The following is a 22,907-nucleotide window of genomic DNA, read 5'->3' as shown; positions in this document are numbered from 1 at the left end:
GGACTAGAAGTCTCCTGGTAAGGCCCCCTCTGTCCATGCAGCTGAGCTTGCACCCATGCCCACTCCACAGAGCCAGACACCAGCTCCTCCTCGGCCTCCTCTCCCTCCCCACCTTTGTCTCTATGGCCCGGGCTTTTCTTTCTGGTCTACGCAGAGACAGCACCCAGCACCGTGAGCTCTTACGCATGCTCTGACCCAGCTCAGCCTCAACCCGGGTCAGATCCCTCCTTTCTTTTTTTTTTATGTTCAAAAAATATTTATTTATAAAAAATACAATGGGATAAGTTTATGTTGAGAAATGCAGCAATAAATACAGTTGAAGAAAACAGCAACTCTACAACGACACATTGGAACAAAGATCTTGCAACCGCACCACACAGACCTAGGTGTCTGCAAGCTGTTTTTTGTACATGCTCCTTTAGAAAAGCCCCTCTGAAAATATCTTGTCAGCTTAAGAGAATGAGTACACATATAATCACAAATGCACACTGATCAGGACTTTATTCAAAAATTAGCAAACAATGCTGTAGAAACATTGATATGCAAAATTCTGAAATGCTGCATCTTAAGATATAGTTGGCAAAGACCACATTTAGCAATAAACATGAGTTTAGTCTTCCATACAGAAACCAGATACACTAATCTGTAAAAAAAGAAAATTTCCTATTGTTTGAAAATACCGGTTTAAGTGTAAGATTGTAAAACTGCATAGATCTTCGATGACAGAACTGGCTGGACAAGAGCCTTCTCCTTTCACAGTATTCCTTTTTACTCCATATGCAAGTTACAGGTTATGCTGTAGGATTTAACTGTTACAGCACTAAAAGGCAACTATTTAGAGAAGAGGCAGAAAAAGGAATGTATGTAAGGCATTTTTTTTAGGTACAATAAGCATAATAGTGTTTTAGGAAGACAAGATAATTACTCAAGGCTAGCTTGGTTCTCACTGAATAAAAATAATGGACTAAATACTGAGCTCCTCTGTGTGACTCTAATAATCAATGCCTTGGTCGCCATATTGGTAATCTCTGGGGTAGTCCTCTTGGTACTTGCCATGATACTCATCCGGGTATTCTGCCTGATAATCACTATCACTGATTTCCGACCCATTTGTCCCTGTGCCTTGGCTGCCATTGTGAATGACAGGTTCTGTGGGAGCAGCACAGTACTTGGGATCGTACACTTGCCGCCCGAGCCCATACACGCTCATTCCCTTCTGGGAAGCGACCTTGTTGGTCCCCATCTGTAGGGAAATTGTTGAGTTGTCCACTGGCTGTAACGTGAGCTTCTGATCATAGAAGTCTCTTCTGGTGCCTGGTGCTAACATCCCCGCCTGGCTGGCTCCTTTGTTGGTGCCCATCTGCAGGCTGATAGTGGTCTGATCAAAAGGTTTGTCAGTCTGCATTTTGGGATCATAAAGATGCCTCCTAGTTCTGTAGGCTGTCATGCCTGCTTGGCTGGCACATTTGTTTGTTCCCATCTGCAAACCACTTACACTTTGGCCAGCCTTTAACTTTCCTTCATCAAAACGTCTTGTTTGCTTTTCTGCATACTTCACTCCAATGTCAATGGTTGTGTGGAATCCTTTTGTTTTAGCCAGCCCTGCTAGAGCCACCAGTGTAGTCTGAACCTGGGTCATGCTTCCATTCTCAAAAAGACCATTTGCTTCAAATATGTCATGTGGCTTCATACCATAAGCCTGAATAGCTTTAATAAAGTTGCCAATATTTTCCAACTGAGGCCAATTTAATGAAGACTCATTGACCTTCTTCACGGAGCCTGGCTGTAACTTGTTTATGAGTTTGCAGAGGATGATGCCATCCTTCAGCCCCAGCTGGAAGTTGGTGCCAAGGCTCATGCCTGTCACCTCTTCTATCCAGTTGTGAAGATCTTCTTCTGCCTGGTGGTCATACTTGGAAGCAATCTTGTTCTTGACCTCGGCCGATAGCCTGTAGGAAGGGCCCTTGTTGAAGTGGGTCATGGTGCCCGGGCGGCGGAAGGGGCTGCGCTCCGGCTCTCGCACAGCGCTTCCTCGCTCCTGGCCCCGAAGTGGCTGCGCGGGAGATGCTAGGGGCTCTGGACGGCGCGGAGACGCGCTGTGGCGACAGCGGGGCTCGGCCCGACGCGTCCGTGGAGCCTTGGTAAGCTCAGGCGTCGCCTGCTGCTGCACCCGCTGCCCGCACCGCGGCTCCGCACGAACTCCAGATCCCTCCTTTCCAAGGCCGCACTCCACCATGTCCCTTGCTTGGTCAGGGTCCCAGGGTACCCAGCTGGTCCTGACCCACCCTGCCTGGCGACCACAGGTCTCAGTGAAACACCCGCTGTCCGAGTGAGCAGGAAGCCCATGCGGGGCATGGATCTGTCAGAGGCCCTGAGAGCAAATGGCCTTCACTGCTCTCTAAAGAGGCGAGGCTGGTGGTGGGAAGGGCTGGCACACACGGCCGCCTGGCGCTGAGAAGCAGGTGGGTCAGCACTTCCCTTTCAGAGTGGCAACTGTCAGTCTCCAGACAGGGAGCAGGGCCTGCAGGCAGGGTGCATGCAGGGGAGGCTTTTCCACAGGGCCGAGAGGCCATCCCGGGACCCCAGTGGGCCAGGGGACTTCTGGTGTCTAGGAGGGGCACACTCCCCAGCAGTGCCAGAGGGCGCTGCAGCTAGCTCACAGCCACTTAATGTTTTTGGATTAGGAAACACACATAACCACACAGAGATCTTGAAAATATGGATATAGCACAAAAAGATGCCATGGGCCACAGTCTTCCCATGTAGCAGTGACAGAGAGGGGACAGAAGGGGCACCTTGTTGTGCTGGCACAGAGCCGGGCACCCTGGCACCATCTCCTCAGCTCCTCCTAGGACCTGAGCACCCAGACACTCACCTAGGAAGGAAGGGACCTGGCCAAGCTGGGAGGCACCGTGAGCAGGTGGGCCACCCCCAGTGGTGGCCACCACCTGCCATGCTGCCTCTGGGCTCCGCCTCCTGTCCCCACCCCAAGACTGCTGGCTTGCTCAGCTGCAGGACCCCTGCCACAGGACCCCTGCCATCTGTGTGCCCCCGCTCTTTCGGGCGACGCAAGCCCAGCTGAAGCCCCTCGGCAGACCCCAGTGCCGACGAGCATCTGCAGCTCTGCTCTTGGCTCTTGCTGTCCACCGCTTCCCTGAGTCTGAAGGACAGCAAACTGATTTCAAGGTGCTTTCGTCCCTGACCAGTCAGTGCCCACCCCCAGCAGGGGGACTCTGGGGCTCCGTCTCTGTGGACCCCGCTGGGTGCTGCGGGAAGGGGAACAGCTCACACAATGGGGTAGGGGATGGGAGGCCATCAGCTGGGTCCCAAGGGGGAGAGGACGCTGGCCGGCAGCAGGTCTGTGCCTCCACCGGGGGTCCCAGAGGCAAGGTCCCCATCTGGCTGTCAGCCTCTGAGTGAAGACGCCTCCCACCCGTGTCTGGGGAGCGGATGAGGGAAAGATGAGCCTGCGCCGTCACAAGCCGTAACGAAGCCTAAGAGCCGGAGCCGACACGGTTATTGCTCTAATTATCATTGCTTGGGGTTTGCAGACAAGACGGATGGCTGGTCAGGAGCGTCCACTCCGCCAGGAAATCCCTGCCGTTAGCCCAGAAAGGCCTCGAAGTCCACAGGGAAAGAGGCTCATGGCCAGAGGTGCTTGCCGATCGCTGTATCTGAGTCAGCTCAGCAGAGACCTCACTCCAGAGGGAGGAGTCGCCAAGAACCCGGAGTCCCGCTTCCCTGCCCCTCTCCGCGGCCACCCAACTCCAGTGCTCAGACAGAAAGGTGCAGAATCCGGGGAGTGAGAGTGGGGCTTGAAGGCCTGCCCAAGCCCAGCCCCAGGGCAGCCTGCTCCAGACGAGGCCCGCCCACGTGGGGCGCACTCTGCAGCCCTGTGGCCTGGGGTGCTGTGCTGAGCTCAGGAGCTGTGCAGGGCCGGAGTAGGGGCCCCGGCAGCCTGTGTTGTCACCAGGGCCACACTCAGAGCCAGCCCAGGCAGCACAGAGGCCATGGCGGCTGCTACTCCCTGCCACCACACGGCCAGGTGCTCGGCCCAGGGCGAGGGAGGGATCAAAGTGCTTGTGAGGAGCAGGCGGCAGGCCCCCGAGGGCACCGCTGCAGCTGTGAGAAACACTGTTGGCCCAGGTGACAACCCATGAAATTCACCCACTGCCCGGCACCGAGGGTGCAGAGCCTGTGGCTGGAATCAGGCAGCCACTTGTGGCTTTGTCCTAAATTTCGTCCTTGCCCTCTCATCTGCTACAGTCCCCTCCTGCACCAGAATCATCGTGCCTTCCATGTCCTAGAGCTCAGCTTCACACGTTCCCTGCATCCCCAGCTGGTCAGCGGAGTAGGACGCGAACCAGCTGGGGATGCAGGGAATGTGTGAAGCAAGTCCCTTCCTCCCTAACTCTTCCACCTTCTGGTGGCCTTGTATTCCTTGGCTCGTGGCCGCATCCTCCAATTTCCACCTGCTGTGTCTCGTGGCCTCCTCTCTTCCTCTTCTACTTGTTTCCTGCAAGCATCCTGTCAATGACACGGCGCTCACCCAGGTAATCCAGGGCTGCCTCCCACTTCCACTCCCTTATTGCACTTGCATGGACCTGCTCCCACGTATGGTGGCATCTACGGCCCCAAAGCTGAGGTCATTGCTCAGTAAATCCATGCAGGCCCCAGGGAAGCAGACGCAGAAAGCCGGGCCTAACCCCTGCAGAGCCCTGAGCGTGATCCTCCGCAGCCAGCTTCCAGCTTAACTGATCTGGAACAGGTGTGCCTGGAAGGGACCGCCTGGGTAATAAGCTGACTTGGCGACACCTCCCACCGCACCTGTGCTCATTTGCTATTGTGTCTGCTTAGCGCAGCCCTGGGGCAAGGCCTGGCCACCACACCATCCTACCGGCAGATGGGACCCCAGAAGCAGGCAAGAGGGCCAGGCTGCACCCTGCCCCACAAGTCCACTTTCCCTCACCCACGAGAACACAGGTCTTCAACTCACTGACGTCCAGCGGCTCCTTCACAGAACAGCCGGATGGCAATGATGCCTGAGTCTTCCGTGCCCACCTGCACCCGAAGTGCACCTGCAGCACAGTAGGTGAGGCTGGCGCGCCCACCTCAATCTAGCCCCACCCCGGGCGCTCGGGACTGGTGATGCCGTGCCCTCGCCCACCTGTCTCTGGGGAGTGGCGGATGGTGACTGACAGCGGAGCCTGCAGTTCGTGGGGCGGCTGCTGGGCCCTGCTCACCCTCACGCCCAGCTGCAAGGACGTCCATGGGTGGCCGTGTGTCCTGCTCCCCTCCCCATGGCCCTGGCTGTCATGGATGGTGCCTGCGTGGTCTCCTCTTGTGTGGCACCAAAGCAAATGGGGGGCTGGCAGGGAACCCCAGGAGGCTTCAAGTGACTCCCTGCCTGTCCACAGTGCTGCCCAAGAAATGCCACTGGAAGTGCTGCTCCTATCTTCCAGACCCCCGGTGCAGCCTGACCCCCCTCCCCATCCGCGTTGCTGCTGCTGGCTAACACCCTGTGCAGCTGCATTTCACTGCAAATGGAAGGCGGGAGCTTGGAGACCTCGGCCCCCAGCTGATGAGGAGAGGAAGTACGGGCTCACTGGCCCAGGCCTGAAGGAAGCTAAGCCCTGCCCAGGACGGCCGACAGTGGCGCCTGCCTGCACACCTACTGTGTGCCCCGTGTGGTCCTGTGAGCTGCTGTTTTCAATGGAATTAGAACCCGCCCGGCTCAGGTGGTTGAGCCGCGTCGAGTGACAGAAACCTGGATCCTGTCCCGATGCCATCGCTAAGAACAGCCAGCGGAGGCTCTGCTTCACTGAAGACAGGTCTGCTCCCCCACACAGGGGACACCACGGGCCTGAGTGCCAGTCGCGCCCTTCCTTGCTCGCCCCTCCCCGGCTGCACAACCAGGCCCTCCTCGCTGGGTCGTCTTCACTCCATGAACACAGGGGGAGCCGGGCAGGACCAGGGTCCACCCACACTAGGGAGAGGGCATTCAGGAAGGGCAGGGCCGGGCGGGGCCATGCCAGGGTCCCCAGGGAGGCCCTCTCTGACCGACTTGAGATTTCTCATGTCAGATCTCACGCCCTCGAGCTCTCTTTGTCTCTTTGCTTACGTGCTATGTAGACTCCTCTACATCTTCATCCCCCTCCCTCAGCACAGCGCTGCCTCCCCGCCATCTGCCCCCTTTAACCATGGGGGCGTCCGGCACTGCCAGCGTTGGTGCCGGAGTGGGCTCTGCGTCCCAGACAAGGCGGCACCAGCGTCCACCTGGAGCTGCCTCGGCCCAGGTGCAAGTCCTCCGCCAGGGCTCCACCCTGGGCGTCCTCCGCCACGCACACTGGGTGGCACTGACCTCGGCCCAGGCGCCAGCTGGGTCTCACCCACCCCTCGGGCGCCTTCTCTGAGCCCCTCCCCTGCTCCATGCCGTGGAGGTGGAAACGTCTGATACCCGGGGCTGAATGATACTTGAGCAAGTCTTCACCTGAGACTTCCAGGGCTGCAAAGTGAGACTCACACGGACAGCTGGCACCATCTGCTGTGTTATTTTTGTGGTTATTGTCATGTCTTCAGGAGCCAGGTTCCGGACCCTGGGGAGCCCGAGGAGTCTTGCTGGCAGTCTGTCTGGGCCAAGGACTAGGCGGGCATAATTGTACATTTTAAACTTTGCTCCTCTGAAATCCAGCTTTCTTCCCGGGGCGTGGATGACTCAGTAAGAGGAAGTGACTGCAGTTCAAGTGTCCTCAGATCGTTCCACTCACCTTTTTGAGAAACACCTTTATTGAGAGACATTCGCTCACGCACCCTGCAACTGCGCCTTAACACGCGCGGTTCAGCGGCTGTTGGGCACTGAATGGCGAATGCGGCGCTCCCGGCAGTCGGCTTCAGGATGTGCTGGGGCCTGGGCGGCTGACCCAGGCCTTGGTGATACCTCTGTCCTTTGAAAGGCCACCCGGCTCTGCGCCTTGAGTCTCCTCGCTGAGCTCCTCTGCCCATCGGCAGCGGCAGGGACGACCCCCTTCAGCGAGCTTGCGTCAGGCTCCCCGGAGCCTCTTCTCCCTGCCCTGCCCTGCCCTCCGCCTGCCAGGCCCAGTGCCAGCTGCGTCTAGCTGCCCCCGCCCCAAGCCTCAGCCTGTCGTTGCAGGTGGGGCTTTGGCAGCGGCAGCTGGATCTCGAGTGTGTGAGGCTGGAATTGACTCATGGTGTAGCCCTAGGCCTGGGGCACCCTAAGTAGCCTGGGTAGATAAAAGGGATCAAAAGGCACCACCGAGGTCCCACTGGCTCACTTGCATTCACTACCTTCTGCCCGTCGTGAACTGTTGCTCCTCTGCAGTGCCCCTCCGCCGAGCCACCCCGCCTTGGAGCCGGCCCATGAAGGCCTTCACCTCTACAGACTGCGCTAAATAAGCCTTTCCTCCCTTAATTTTGGGTGTCAGCTATCTCTGTCTCAATGAAGAGAGAAGAGACTAAGACACCCAGTTCCAGGAAAACTGCTGCACCAGTTTACGGAAAAGCTTGCTCTTCGCTACCTGGCGCCTCCTCAGCCCACTCCTTGACGCCTCAACCTCTGGCCAGGTGACCGCAGAGCCCCAACCTGGAGGTCTGATCCTGTTCCACGTCCCCAGCCTCTGTCTCTGCTGCTATACTAGAAATCCCAGTCTTGTTATTCTAGAGGTTGAGCTCACTTCTCTTCTAAATTCTTGCCCCCACCTCATGGTGCAAATTCATTGCCCTGTTGTTTAAAAGGGTCTTGTGCCCAGTTTGCCGTGCATAGCTAGGAGGCTCCCACCTCGAAGCTGCGAGGAGCCCTGCTGCTACAAACATAATGTCCAAGGTTTTGTGTGTCCCTTTTGTGTGTGCTTGTGTCTCTGGGGCTTACGGACAAGCATGGAGTTGCTGAGTGTCTGGTATTAACAGGGTGTCTGGTATTTTACCCCCCAACCTTGGCCTGGGCCATGTGGCCACACCCCAGGCTTCTCCCTGGAGGCTGGGAGGGAGCTCAGGGTAGGGAAGGACTTGCCAACCAGGCACAGGTCCCTGGAGCCACTGCACCCTCCCTCCACTATGGCACAGGGGCCAGCGTGAGGATGGCAGCATCCCTGGTGTCCCGAGCACCCGGGCAAGCCCTGGCCACACCCCAGGACCAGGAGAGGCACCGACACTCAGAGTGAGAGCTGGGCCTCACATGTGGGGCTGGGCGGGAGCAAACGGAAAGCCAGCTGTTCAGACCCTCAAGGGGGGCTGGCTGGGCCTCGACAGCCTGCACAGTCTGGAGCCTGGAACCTCAGAGAGTGGTGCAGCAGCCTTCCTGGGCACTGTGCTGGCGTGGACAACCCCAGTGTGGTACATGACGTGGTTGTTCCTGGTGTGGCACATGTTGGGCATCTTTGTGGGTCCAGATGGCCTCTTCTTATAAAGACACGGGCCTGTTGCACATGAGTCTACCTTAAAGAGCTGCCTTTGCCCTCAGCATCTTTACCACATGTGGGACTTTGGCCTGTGGATTTTGGAGGTGGGGAGACACACAGGTCACCTGGTCATGGAGTGGGGCTGTATCCGGACAGGACTTCGCCCTGAGAGGGAAGAGGATATGGAGGAGCCCACCAGGCGCGGGCGCAGCAGACAGGGGAGAGACGGGAAGGGAGGAGGCTACCCAGGGGCTGGGCGGCTGTCACCGTAGGCCCACAATGGGCGAGCCTGCCCCTCGGAGCCCCGGAGGGCCCCGTGTGGGGCTTGGGAAGGCGGCAGCCGCCCTGGACCCCACTTTTCTCTCTCATTAAGGGCAGTGGGGAACTAGGACATTTCCCTCATAAGTCAGTCCTGGCCCACCTGCCTCTGTCGTGTTAATGAAAGTCAGGGCAGCCGCGGTTTAGACAGTCACCATGATTAGCACTAAACCAAGCCCTGGTTCTAAGCTATAGGCCCCCTGAAGGTGAAGAGTGGCGCGCCGAGGAATAAATATGGGAACAGGAAAAGGCAGCCACAAAGTCCCTCCCGCAGCTTCACGAGCTTGGAGCTCAGCCCCATCAGCCCCGGCCTGGCTCCAACCCAGGTCCTGGAGCAGAGCCCTCCCTGGCAGGGCCGGTCTGGTGGAGGCCGAGAGAGGGAGACAGGCCTGAGGGACAGCGTGAATTTGGAAAAACCATCCTCTCGGGGTCTGTGTGCTGCTGGGGACACCAGAACCAGGCCCCTTGGCACAGCCGCTGCCCATGCTAAGAGGCCCCGACGCCAAATCACGTAGCCCTGCTTCTTTCCTTCCTTGGCATAGGGCTTATAAACGTTCCCAGGATGTGCGGTGGTTGGCAGCCTCTGGGTGCACCACCTCTTGCTCCTAGATGTCGGGTGACAAACATCATGGTGGTGTTTCCAGGACGAAAACCCCCTTCCCTCTGAGGCTGCAGCTACAGGAAATTTGCACAAGAAAACACAGCCCTTTGGGAAGGAGAACCGTGACTGTGCTAAGAGCCACACGGGCTGACGGCCCTCCAGGGAGGGTCACCCACCGTGACGGGTGCCGGAGACCACACGCCCTGCTCCTGTGGGGCGGGCAGACCTTCTGAGCCCACCGCTGGGCCAGCATGAGAGTCCCAGCAGACAGACACCAACGGGGGCGCTCCGCACGGTCGGCCAGCACACGCAGCTCTTCCCCAGTCATTAAAGACAGAAAGAGCCACCCAAGACTCCATCAGATCCCTGAAGAGCCCAAAGGGACCCAGCAGGACACTTAACGTGACCAGGTGGAAGCCTGTGACAGGCAACGCTCCTTGGTGAAGAGTGAGTGGAACCCTAATAGGGCGTTCCGTTCCGTGGACCGCAGTCCTGGGCCCGTGCTGCTTTGTGCAGTGACCAACCTGGGACGTTAGCGGCGGGAGCTGCCTGGGTCTGCGGGGACCCCCACAACCTCCCTGCACTCCTCAAACCAGCTTCCGGGTCAAGGCATGTTAGGCATGCCCATCTCGATCCACACCTGACTTGTGGCCCCTGACCTGAAGGCCAAAGGCAGGGCTCGGTCCTGTCGCCGCGTGCTCCCCGGCCCTGACGGCGAGCAGGAGGGCGAGTGCGGCCACAGCCCCACTTCTGACTGAGAACGGAGGCTGCCCACCTTCTCAGGCTCAAGGTCAGGAATGGCAGCAGCAGGCTTGGACCCAGGCCCAGCTCATGGGGGGCTCTGCCTCTCCCACCACACCAATTGCCCTCCACCGACACCCACCTGCTGTGCCACCTGCGGGTGTTTCTGCACTGCCCTGCTCAGCTACTGCTCCTGGGCACTGCGGGGTGCCCTCAAGTCTGGGTCTAGGGTGCCAGGGACTCCTCTACTCCACCCAAGGTGAGCTCCACGTGGCCTCTATGGCCACTCAGCCAGTTCCAGGAGGCACAGTGTGTTGGGCAGGCTTGTTCTTCCGGTCTTTGTTCCCTGTCCCTTCCTCAGGAACCCCACAGTGCCTGGGACCCTGGAGTGCCACACCTGCCTCTGGGTTCCCTTCTGCAGAGCTACCTTCCAGGGGCTGCCACGGTAACCTGGAGACAAATCCCCGAGCACAAGCGGAGGTGGGGAGGACTGGCCAGGCTCCAACGCGGTGCTGGGGGGCAGCCAGGGCTGTGGGCAGGAGCCACCCCTAGCTCTAATGCTGCCCTTCAGGCGAGGAGGAGGCTACAGGGCCTGAGTCTCTGAGGCCGAGGTGGGGCCAGGCCTCCTCTGGGAGTGGCCCATGGGGAGCCCTAGCTCCCCCTTCTGGCCCATAGTGCAGCCTGGCACCCTGCTGAGGGACTGCCAGATCCTGGGGAGGTGGCGCTCAGACTTGTGTTTGTGGACAGAGGACAGGGCAGAGTGCACTAAGGGAGGCTGGACACGGCCAAGCCACGCCCCTGGGCCACGTGCAGTCTTGGACAGTGACTGGCCTGAGGTGGTGAACGCATGGTATGTTACTACGCCAGCTTAGTGACACGTGACAAGGCCCAGCTGCGTGGTGTGTGCCTGTGGCAGCTCATGGTGTGCAGGGCAGGGCACGCAGGGGCCACCTGCCTCGGGTGCTGTGCACACCATCAGCCCAACTAAATGCTCACGGGGCTGCCACTGCCTGCACGTGCAGCTCAGAGGCACACTCAGCGCTTCATCCCAATTCTGGGCAGTAGGCGCCCAGGCTGTTAGGCAGACACGCGCGTTCTCTGCCTTGATTACTAAACTCGGGTTTGTGTCATTTCATAAGATAATTTGAAATGCAGGAGAAGGCAGCCGTGTCACGTATGTACCGTCTCAGCACTGTGCACTGTACTTGTGGCCAGGAATTCCTCTTCCCGATGTGGCCCCAGGGAAGCTGGAAGGTCAGATACTGAGATGCAGGCAAAACCTTTCATCATCTGGACGGATGAGCAAATGGGAGTCCCCAGGGCTCCCCCTGCCCCGCCCTGGGGTCCCCCACTTTCTGTTGGCCTGAGGCTGCTGTGCTTTTGCCTCTCAGCAGCCACAGGGGCTGGCCCGGGGACTTTCCGGGAAGTCCCCGTGGAAACCAGAATCCGGGGGCAGCTGAGCCTGGATGGGGCGTGCAGCACCCGCATCCAACCCGCGCGCCTCCTCCTGCAGACTTTCATCAGTCTGGATCTGCCCGAGTGCCTCTCACACTATGCATGTTGTGCGAATCGCCGTCACAGCACCCCACTTAGAGGACCACGACAGGCACAAACAGCCCCTACGTGCTTGGTGCAGACACAAATGTCTTCAGCATTTCTGATCTGCGTTGGGTTGGCTTGGAAGATGCTAACCTAGAGGACAGAGTGAAGTCCCGAGTCACCGTGTCACTTCTCAGGTAATGTACCCCCCACCCACTCTGCTCTCAGATGACATGGAGTAAGGCCCAGACGGCAAGGAAGCGTGGGGACGTGCAATGCGGGCTCCCCCTCCTCGCCTCCTGTGGACGCAGGACCAGGCTCCAGGGCCAGCTTCCCAGCCTGCACCACGCAGAGGCCCTGAGAACGGAGCTGCTCAGCTTCCAGTCGCTTTCTCATCAGACACCCAACACTTGACATTCACAGCTTTGCAGAGGGGAGGCTTAATTTGGGCCGTCGTCTCAGGGGATTCCATCCACGCTCCCAGGCAGGGTGGGCGTGGTACAGGGGCAACAGTCCACAGCAAAGTCCACAGCAAAGTCACAAGAGCCAGAGGGGGAGAGCAAGCCTCTTTCTCCCTTGTTTTGTAAGCCGGCTCCCACCTCCCCTTGCCCAGGGCAGGCGTAGTGCCCCTGCTCTCGGTGTCTTCCTCCTGCACCGAATGAGGATGTTTACAGAGCGAGGCCCCTGGCCCCTGTGAGTTGCTTCTCAAGTTGGCTCAGTGCACCAGCCATGACAGTCACTCAATTGCCCACGCTGGGCTGGAACTCCATCCTCCTGCCTCAGCCTCCTAGATGGCCATGCTGACACCTTCTGCCTCACATCCGCTCCAGGTGAGCTGGCCGGAAGGAGGTGACAAAGCAGCCAGAGGAGGGAAGCCAGGCAGGCAAACCCAGAGCCCCCGCCCGGCCTCCTGAGCAGGACTCTTCTGTTTCTCGGGCCCGCCTACACTGGCTGCCTGGCCTTCGTGGTCGGGCTGCGGTGTCCTGGGTGGCTGTGGTCCTCCCATCTCTGTCCACCCCATTCTCCAGGGAAAACCAAGACCAAACGCCCCAAAGTTAGCAAAGAACTTCCCCTGCTCCTCCCCGGTCCTGCAGGTCACTGTGTGTGTGCTGGGTGGGACCTGGAGGACTTGGTTCAGCACAGGCTCGATGCTTGGCCCGCCGTGTCATAGGCCACAATCCCTGGTACCGGAAGCCACGACTGTGGCTTACCTTGTTTGTATTAGTCCACGTTTTCAGCACTTAGTGCCACGTCCTCGTGGGGAGCTGGCACTCACACCTGAGGCATCCTTGCTGTTTATTTAACCCTGCCCCCAGGCTTCTCCCGCCTTCTCCCATACGTGCACCCCACGTTCCCTCCCCATTTCCAAAAGACCCGTCTCCCTGTATGCTGCCATCTGCCTTTTAGTTTACTCTTCCGTTTAGGTGCACCTTGGGCTCCTTGCGGTGCCGCAGCGCTGCCTCCGGTCAGTGTGTGGTGCTTCCACAACTCAGCTTCGGGGCGGAGGACACCTTGGGAGCCAGATTCAACTCTCACACCTGCTGAAAGATTTCCCGTCTTCATCAAAAGCGATTCATCTCTCTTCCCTCGCTCCCTGCTTGGCAGTGGCTTCAGGGCTGGCTCTCACCTCGTCTGTTATCTGTGCTTTCCGAGGTTCTGGCAGCATCTTAGCACTGGGGGAGGGGCAGGGGTGAGGTGAGCGGGTGTCCCAGGTCACAGGTGGCACCCCCGCCCCTGGACGCCCACTCTTGCCACCACCACCTCCGGCACCGCCAATCGGGGCTGCGGGCTCCACCTTCTCATTGGCCATTCACGCCCAACCACTTTTCATGCTCTGTGAAAGATATTTTCAGCCATGCAAAAAATACGTTTGTGTGAAGGAATACTTAAGATCCAGAAGAAAAATACTAATTGCACACCGCATCTGTTATTCAGTCTATTTTGGGAGAACTTTCCTGGCGCCGCTCATCTCACCTCAGCTACCGGTGAGAGAAAGTGATTGAGTCCACACCTGTTCCGTCACGCCCTGGCGAGCTGCTGGTCTGATCCATGTGCCCAGCAATGTCAAGTTCACTTCCATCACCTCCGACTTAGCAGGGAAAGCCTATCAAGTCCTCGAGCAGAATGGGGAGCAGAGAGAAACTCAGGCTGAGGGTGACAGCTGAAGCCAGCCTGAGCACACGCACGGCAGGAGCAGGCGACCCGGCCTCGAAGCTCGAAGCTCGAAGTTCGGAGGGCAGGGCGCCTCGGCTGCCTCTGCTCTGTGCGGACCACAGCCCAGGGGAGGCCTGGGGCACTCGTGCGAAGCACAGCACCAAACTCAGGCCATGTCTAGAAAGGCCAGGTGCTGTGGGCCAGCCTCAGTTGGCTGCCCTGGCTTTACCTTGGACCCCTGGGAGTTGGGCTTTCTCACCCCCCGCCAGGTAATCCTCACCTGCACCCTGCACCCACTGTATCCGGAAGGCTGCCCCGAAGCGGCCTGTACCTGCCTGCTTGGCCAGAGTCTCCCATGTCAACAAAGTAGTGTCCTTGCTTCCCTGGCTCTCCTAGGGCCAAGAACAGGACGGGTGCTTCTTGGTACAGCTGCTGTCACTGAATGGGGTCTCTAAGGGTATTTATCAGGTGGGGGACACCTAACAGGCACCCACTGTCACCTCTGGAGGGAGCGTGCCTGACTGGGCAGACTGACAGGGCAGGAGGGTTAGCGGTGGCCCTCCCTCCACTCCTGCTGGCGAGAGCTGCAGGCCCCCAGCTGGGGGTCCCCGATCAGAGTCACCATCACCCACCAGCCCGGCTGTTTTCCAGCTGGAGGTCTGCGGGGGCCCAGCATTTATCCGGCGCTGTAACCGTTGGCTCCTAGGGCTGGTGAGGATCCACAGCCGCACAAATGCACAGTGGGCCCCAGCTGCTTGCTTTGCAGCTAATGATGCTGCCGTCTCAAGGCAGAGCTGGGGCTCCGGAGCCTAGGCAAAGGTCCCCCCTCGGTCCCCAAGGCCTGGCTGAGGAGCTGGATGGAGAGGGAGAGGAACCCAGAGATGCAGTCTGCATCCTGCTCTGCCACCGGGGTGCCCGTTCCAGTCAGCGTCACACGCCCCCAGGAACCACAGCATGGGACTAAGAGAGCTTGTCTTCCAGGAGCTTTCAAACTATGCAGCAAAGCCTTATGCAGTGTGGGGCAGGAGTAACAGGAGCCCTTCCCTGCCTGCATTTCATCTGACAACCTCTTTTCAAGTCTCTCGTGTTCCCTGTGGCATCCCTGAGGACTCTCAGGAGCCTCACAACACGGAGAATAAACACAGCTCTCTCTGGACCAGATTGTCCAATCAGGAAGCAATCCCGAGGGTCTAGCTGTGGGAGAGTCATACAGCCAGTGAGTGGAGATAATATAGCTAGGCCTTCTGACTTAGCCCTCACCTCTCCATCCATCCTTCTTCTGCCAGTACATCCACCCATCCAACAAATTATGCATGCATGCATCTACCCATCCACTTGTCCATCTGTCTGTTATCCACCCATCTGCCTGTCCATCTACCCATCTTCTCATCCATCCATCCTCATCTGTTAATCTATCCATATGTACCTGCACCCATCAATCCACTGATCCATTCACCCTCCCATCCATCCACCATCCATCCCCATTTTCCTGTCCATCCACCCTCCCACCCATCCACCCATCCACCCTCCCATCCTCCCATCCATCCACCCTCTCATCTATCCATCTTCCCATCCATCCATCCACCCATCCACCCTCCCATCCATCCACCCTCTCATCCACCCACCCACCCATCCATCCATTCATCCATCCATCCACCCATCCACCTTCTCAACCATCCATCCACCCTCCCATCCATCCTCCTATCTACCCATCCATCCATCTACCCTCCCTCTCATCCTTCCATCCTCCCATCCATCCACCCTCATCCATCCATCCATCCACCCATCCACCCTCCCACCCTCCCATCCATCCACCCTCTCATCCATCCACCCACCCATCCATCCATCCATCCATCCACCCATCCACCTTCTCAACCATCCATCCACCCTCCCATCCATCCACCCTCCCATCCATCCTCCTATCCACCCATCCATCCATCTACCCTCCCTCTCATCCTTCCATTCTCCCATCCACCCTCCCATCCATCTATCTACCCCTATCCTTCCACCCACACACCCACTCTCCCATCCATCCATCTACCCCAATCCTTCTACCCATCCACCCTCCCATCCGTCCATCTACCCCATCCTTCCATCCATCCACCCTCCCTCCTATCCACCCATCCATCCATCCACCCTCCCATCCATTCTCCCATCCATCCATCCACCCATCCACCCTCCCATCCATCCATCTACCCCCATCCTCCCATCCACCCACCCTCTCATCCATCCATCTCTCACAGCCTTCCATCGATCCATATACTCACTTTTCCATCTGTATATCTACCACAATATCCACTCTCCCCTCTTATCCAGCCAGCCAGCCAGAGAGCACACTTTCATCCAGAGCCAGCAAGGCTGCGGCCTTGATCAGCTTATAGACAAGCAGAAATAAACAAGATGTCTTCCACGGGCTTTAGGAGCCTCTGGAAGAATCGCGCCCCGTCCAATAGCAGCCTAACCCTCCAGCTGTAACCCTGTGGGTGTGGAGCCCCGTGCGGAGGATCCAAGCCTGGTGTATGTGTGTGTGTGTGGGGTCTGCCCCCAGAGGTGGAACTGACCGTGTGTCTGGACAGAAAGGGGTATCACTAGGCAGAAGCGTGGGCCATGGCCTGTGCACACACGGGGTCTCCCCAAGCACCAGGTTCTCTCACCTCAGCACGGCTGCCACTTTAGGGCCAGGCAGTTCTTTCTTTAGAAGCATGCCCAGCTTCCGCCAACTGGATGCCAGAAAAAGCTGTGACAGGCAACAACAACCCCGTGCCTTGTCAGAAGTCCCCACCGCAGGAGGCCTTTCTGCACCGAGAACAGGTTAGAGGCTGTGGGGTGGAAGATAAACAAGCCCGGAGGTTCTCAGAGCTTCCTCCCAGAAGCCCAGGGAGTCGGAAGTGGCCGCGAAGGAATTCACAGCGAATCTATTTCGACATAACCTTGATTGCAGCAGCACTCCAGTTGCTCTGAGCCCCGAGACGGTGCCCTGGCAGCGTGTCGCCGTTCCGCGAGGGTTGGCCCCGAGGATTAGCATGTTACTCTTAAATATATATCAATCATGTGTACGTAGGTGGATGGGCACAGTCAATAGCATATTGAATTTTTTCACTCTGTTTATCCAGCATAATTTGTAGTTGGGCTGTATTTGATTAAACACCATCATCTTTTATGTACGGGTTACATAAGTAAATAGAAAAATCATTTACAGCCCAACGCCCCATGAAAAATTAATCTTGGGCCTGTCTCGCGCCGCGCCCCGGGAGTCGCCGGGCCATGCGGTTAATTGGATGTGGGAACTGGGTGCAGCAGCACCTGAGGCTGGTTGTGAGAGTCACTTCTCCACGGTCCCGCATTGGAGTCCTCAGAATTTTTCTGCGAATGTGTAGAGTAAAAGCTATAGTCGATGGTTATTTAATCAAATCTTGTAGATGTTTCCAAGTAACACATTATTTACTGTGCTGCTAGGCAGGACGCGGCCCTTGGGAAATTATTTCCTTAGCTGGAAGGCTGGTGGCAGCCGGTCCTCCGCTCTGACTGTGGGCCACGCTGCAAGTGGCCGTCCTCGAGCTGGCCCGAGGTGCCCTGGCCCATCCTGGAGAGAGGGCGGGGGAACACAGGCGGCACCCTCCTCCGCTCCTGTGTGGCCCAGTGCTGCCAGCGGTGCAGAGGAGCTGGTACCCAGAGCCACGCGGCCGAATAGAGACGATTCGGGCTGCTCCTCTCCACTGAGCACCCCGACAACCCCGATTCTGGGACACCCACAGTGGCACCTCCACCGCCGCTTTAAGCGTCTATGCTCTGCACTCCTCCAGGGATCTACATCCACATGTCTTCTCCATGGGCACGGGGCCTGCGCTGCCGTGACCAAGGTCCACATGTGGGTGACATCTCCCACTCTGGGGCCAGAAGTCTGAAGCTGTGGGGTTGGCTCCCCAGGACCTCCCCAGCTCCCCGCAGTCCCGGGGGCTCCCCGGCTAGAGGCTGCCTCAGCCCAACCTCTGCCCCTGTCCCTGTGGCCGCTTCTCAGTGTGTCTCTTGTGACAGTCATTAGGCCCACCAGGGCAAGCCAGGTGGCTGCTCCTGAGAACCTCCACTTCCTCACATCTGCAGATACCTCGTTTTTCCAGTTAGGGTCATGGGCACGCTTCTGGATGGACACTGCCTCTGGAGCCACCACCCCTCAGCCCTGCAGCCCTCTGTTCTGACACAGGGTGAGGAATGGGGGCCCTCAGAACTCCAGAGCCAGCCTCGCTGCTCCCGGCTCATGGCACCCACTCCCAGCTCCAAAGCCTTGCAGGCTCCGCTGGCCACATGTCCTGAGAGGACCGTGCACTGTCTTGGCGGGGAGGTCTCTGTTGTCCCCACGCACGTGCACGTCAGAGCTCAGGCATGTCCCCAGCAGTCTCCTCTGCAGGTGCAGAGTGAGGACCCGGATGGGCTCCAGCGCTGCTCCCTGCTCTCCACCCCTCTCGAGGGACGGAGGCAAGCATCAGCTCTGGTTGTGACCCCCTCCTGCCTGTGAATGCCCACAGAAGAGGCCAGCCCAGGGGGGCAAAAGGGGACACCCTCCACCCCCAGCAGAGTCCCCAGCTCACAGCCTCACTCTCAGCCTCGCGGGAGGGAGGGAAGGCAGACAGACGGCCTCTGAGGTGAGGCGCTTTATCTGCAGCGGCAACCCGACTCTGCGCCAGCCGGGGCCTGCCCAGGGGTGCCGGCTTCTGGGGCGGGGGCGGTGGGCCTGGGTCCTTTCTGACCAGCAGTGCGACCTGCGCTTTCCTGAGGGCAAGAGGCGGCGCTGACAGCACTGCAGAGACTTGCTGTGAGCACTTAGGGAGAAACACAGAGCGCCAAGTTTTCCACGCTTGGGACAGAATTCTTTGAAGACAAACAAATGCGTGGAAGGGAAGCTGGTTTTTACCTCCCCGCAGTTCGTGTCTGCTTCTTTCATTGTTTCTGTACTTTCCTGTCATCGCTGTAACAGATCTCCACAATCATCGTGGCTTAAAATGACACACACTTCTCTTCCAGGGCCCGGGCAGGCTCTGTCCACCCCGACCCAACTGCTGGCCACTTTGTGAGTTTGGTGGTCTCTGGGGGACATTATCCAACTCCACTCCACACAAAGCGCCCACAAGGCGATTCTCCACCTCCTCCAGGCCAGGACCTGCATAAGAGGCCACGCTGCCGTCTCCTCCCGTGGAGGGCTCCTCCCGTGGAGGGCTCCTGCAGCCCCTGGGCCCGGGGCCTGCACATGTCCGTGTGGGCCGTCGTGTGGCCCATGCGGTATTTCCCTGTTTCTGCGTGAGCCGGAAGCTCCTGGTCAAGACCGCCGGAGTCCTCTGTAGTCTGGCCCACTGCTTGTGCCGGCTCCCTCCCTGGGACCACGCTCTTCCTTCACTCCCTCGAGTGGCTCTTTCCAGACTCTTCGTGGTCTGGAGGCCGTGGTGCTCCCTTCCCCTAAGCTGCCGCCTTTGTGGGGCCACGTCCTGAGCACCACCTGCGGGCCATGTCTTCACCCTGAGCGCCCCACAGGGCCCTGCACAGAGTCACAAGCGCCCGGCCCGGCCCGGTGTGGACACGGCCTCCTCTCGCCTCAGGTGACTGGCTCCGGAGGGCCTCTCCACGCCCTCCACAGGGAGGCTCTTGCTGCACCCACCTCACAGCTGCGGGCAGGACCCCACGCCACGCACTCTGGGGAGGTGCCACGCTGCAGCCCCTCTGTCCTCCTCTCACGGCTCTTCAAGGGCCAGCGAGGAGCTGTGCTGTGCTGCTGTGCTGGCGGAGACTCTGCCCCACCCCTTTCCAAGGCTCTGCCGCACCCAGCAGCCCTCAGTCCCGAGCCACCCTCCCCTCTGTCCCCACACACGCTGGCCCTGCACCACGCCCGGACTCTCTTCCCAGCCCTTCCACCGACCCAAGCCAAGCTTTGGCCCTCACAGATACACTCTGGTCGTGTCCCTGACCACTAGCCTGTGGTCCTCTTTCTGTCCCAAGGGCCGCCTTCTCCACCATTGCTGCCCACCCCCACCCCGGGGTCCCCATCATGCTGGGGTCCTGTATGAAGCCCCTGGTAGGGGCTCAGTAAAATTTTGCTGTGCGGACACCACGTATCTTCCAGGGTGGATTAGAAACAGCAACGTGAGCACCAGAACTGCTGAGAGCCAAGATTGTGCCGCAGGAGCCTGAGATTGCATCCCAGGACATGGGCCTCCACGGGCTCCTGAGATCGTGCAGTCAGTCCCCGTCAGCACCGCACATCCCGGGGACAGAGCCCTGGGCAGCCCTGGCAGGCCCTGAGGGAGGAAGCGGCTCTGGTATGCCGTTGCCTTAGCCCACAGCCACTTGAGTCACCCACATCCATGCCAGGGAAAGCAGTCTGGAGTGCCTTTTGCAAACACTAACAGCCCGTGTTCTTCTCTCTGCCTCAGGCCCAATGTGCCCCCAGCTGCAGACCCTGGCAGTGCCCAAGGGGCACTAGGCACAGTGCCCTGGAGTGATGGGCCGTGCTCTAATGGAGACACACTCCCAGGCCAGGCTCACCGCATCCTCGTCAGGACGTGGTCGCCATGATGGTAGCGCTGGACACCTGCACTGGCCAGAGGCCTGCGAGGATGACCCCAGGCCAGGACCCCATGCCCCAGAGCTCTGTCCAAGACCCCAAGGGCCAGGGCGCCTGCTGTGGCCTCCCCTGTGCTCACCCAGCACCCCAAGCTCCACGCGCTGTGGGCAGGGCTCCCCAAGGCTTCTCGGGCCTGTGTCAGGACACCAAGCGTCCAAGCTGGTCTGGCCGATTCCCTCACTTTGCCCAGCACTAATGCTGTGCCCAGCCCAGTGCTAGCTTGGACAACCCACGGGGGTCTTGGCAGCACTCACGTCTACTGCTGTGCTCCTCCTGACTGTCAGCCCCTTGCTCAGGACGAGAGCCCCCGGAGATCAAGGACACTGTCCCCAAGGGGCTGAGAAGCATTTGTTATTTGTGAGCAAGTAAGCAGGCTCCCCAGAGCTTCCCAGGGGGAGGCTGTGCTCACCCTGGTGCTGCCAGCAAGCTGTCTGGCAGGGCCTCGGCAAGCATGTGGGGAGGAAAGCAGGAGGGAAGGAGAGGGAAGGAAAGACGAGCGGGAGAGAGACAGAAAGAGAAACACTGGCCGCGGTGACACCTGCCCGCAGTCCCAGCTCTCAGGAGGGTGGAGCAGGAGGCTTACTGTGAGTCTGGGACCAGCCTGGCCTTCATAGTAAGGGGGAGAGAGAGAGAGAGAGAGAGAGAGAGAGAGAGAGAGAGAGAGAGAGAGAGAGAGAGAGAGAACAAGAAAAAGAAGAGAAAGCTGCTGCTTCGGAGTGCATCCCATGTGTCCGCACCAGGCAGGCAGGGCACCAGGCTTCTCGCCCAGCTGGGTGCCAGGCCTGGGGACATTCTCACTACTCTGGTTTGGCCAATAAAGGAAGAGAGGTCCAGAGAGGTTCACTGTGTTCCCCAGATCACACAGTGTCGAGGCAGAGACCCTGGGCCACGGCTCTCTGCCCCCAATCCCAAACACAACAAGCTTTCTGCCCATTCCTGTCCGCCTGCCCGCAGACCGTGAGGGCCGAACCTTCACACAAGGAGGACGTACACACACAGCTTCAGTGATAGGAATCCGGGAGCCACGGCGACTCCCTGCCCCCTGGGCAGCGCTGAAGATGTTCGTAAAGAAAGTTTAGAAGAGTGTCTGAAGTCCAGCAACACCCAGGGCCTTGCCCAAAGCCTCTGATCGAGGTGTGGGGAGCTTCAGATAAAATGGGCACAGGACAGGTGGGCAAGCGTGGGCCTGCACCCCTTGCTACAGGGGACTTCAGCGTGGACCCCATGATGCATGTCTCGGGTTGCAGCCCGGATGGAGGTGGCAGGTGCACACACCAGAGTGGTGGGCGGCTCGTGCCCCCAGAAGGCTGGCTGAGCCCGGGGCAGGAGTTCGGCTCCCCTCCACAGAGGGCCTGCTGCCAGGGGATGAAGCTACGCATCTGGGCCTCGCACAAGCAGCTCTGGGGGCCTAGGGGTTCAGGAGATACAACCCCTTTTCCCTGCTTCACAATGAGGCCCCCTGATGAGGTCTTGGGGTCCCTGACCCTGCCTGTGTCTGGGCAGGTGACTTAGCCCCTGTGTGATGTGGTGTCCTCACCTGCTGCAGAACCAGCAGATGGAAAATCAGCTACAGCGGTCTTGGTTGGCCAGAGCACAGAAGGGCATCTCTGGGACTTTACTAGAGATTTCTGGGTGCTCGCTCAGGGCCAGCCTGTTCAAGCTCGAGGTGCCCTGGGTGTACCCTCTGGAGCTCCTTCTGGGCCCTCTGCCCCCAGCCCTCTAGCCCAGGGACTCAGCAGTCAGAGTCCCCCTCAGACTCACAGAGAGGATCCACAGTTTCCATAGGAAATTAATTTTAAGACCAAATGCCTCATAAAATATACTTCGGAAGCCCTCGCCTGCATTTTAATTTTCAGCAGGGAAACCAACCCTGAATGTCACTGGGGATGCTGCCCTGGGATCCATGACAGGCGGCCATTGACCCTCATTGCCTGTGACATCTACGTGACTTCTGGGGCTCTGCTTCCTTGGTCCAGCCCTGACCTGAGCCAAGCCAGGCGGCTCCTCACTGGTAGCCACAGCAACTCCTGATGTTGGCTATTATTTTCCTGGCAGCACCAGGGCTTGAACCCAGTGCCTTTGCACTGAACTACTCCCCAGCCCTTTCTATTTTGTATTAACTAATTAATTGTTTCATATATATTTTGAGGCAGGGATCTCTGCCTTGGTGCTGCAGGCATCAGCCCCCAGCAGGACCCCTACACACGCTGCCTGCTGTCTTCTGATTCCATGCCCAAACCTCTGCCCTGGACAGAAGACCAGCCGCGGCACCCTCTCCTGCTGGGGCGGGCTGGGGCGGGAGGTGACCGCACAGGGAGCACCCACAAGATCTCCTGGCACAGAAGCCACCGGGCTCAGCTGAAGTCGCTTCCTTCGGGGCCTGGGCATTGGCGCGGCCTCTGGGTCTCCTCAGAGCAACTTGGGAGAACTCCTGGCCTGTGCATCTGCCACAAGCGCTCAGCCCCTGCCTTGGTATCCAAATCCTCAGCTGCCCGGAGCAGGAGAAGGTCAGCCAGCTCCAAGATCCCCA

General features: G+C 58.9%; 1 pseudogene across 1 annotated transcript; it reads right to left on the bottom strand.

The window, feature by feature from the left end:
* Nucleotides 1-249: 249 nt before the first annotated feature.
* Nucleotides 250-2,168, bottom strand: LOC101589065 (annotated as a pseudogene). Its single transcript, XR_002817921.1, has one exon. The product of XR_002817921.1 is annotated as a calponin-3 pseudogene (transcript).
* Nucleotides 2,169-22,907: the final 20,739 nt, after the last annotated feature.

This window comes from Octodon degus, unplaced genomic scaffold, assembly GCF_000260255.1.
Source record: "Octodon degus isolate 3935 unplaced genomic scaffold, OctDeg1.0 scaffold00123, whole genome shotgun sequence".
NCBI classification, from domain to species: Eukaryota; Metazoa; Chordata; class Mammalia; order Rodentia; family Octodontidae; genus Octodon; species Octodon degus.
This window is presented reverse-complemented; position numbering and strand designations above follow the sequence as displayed.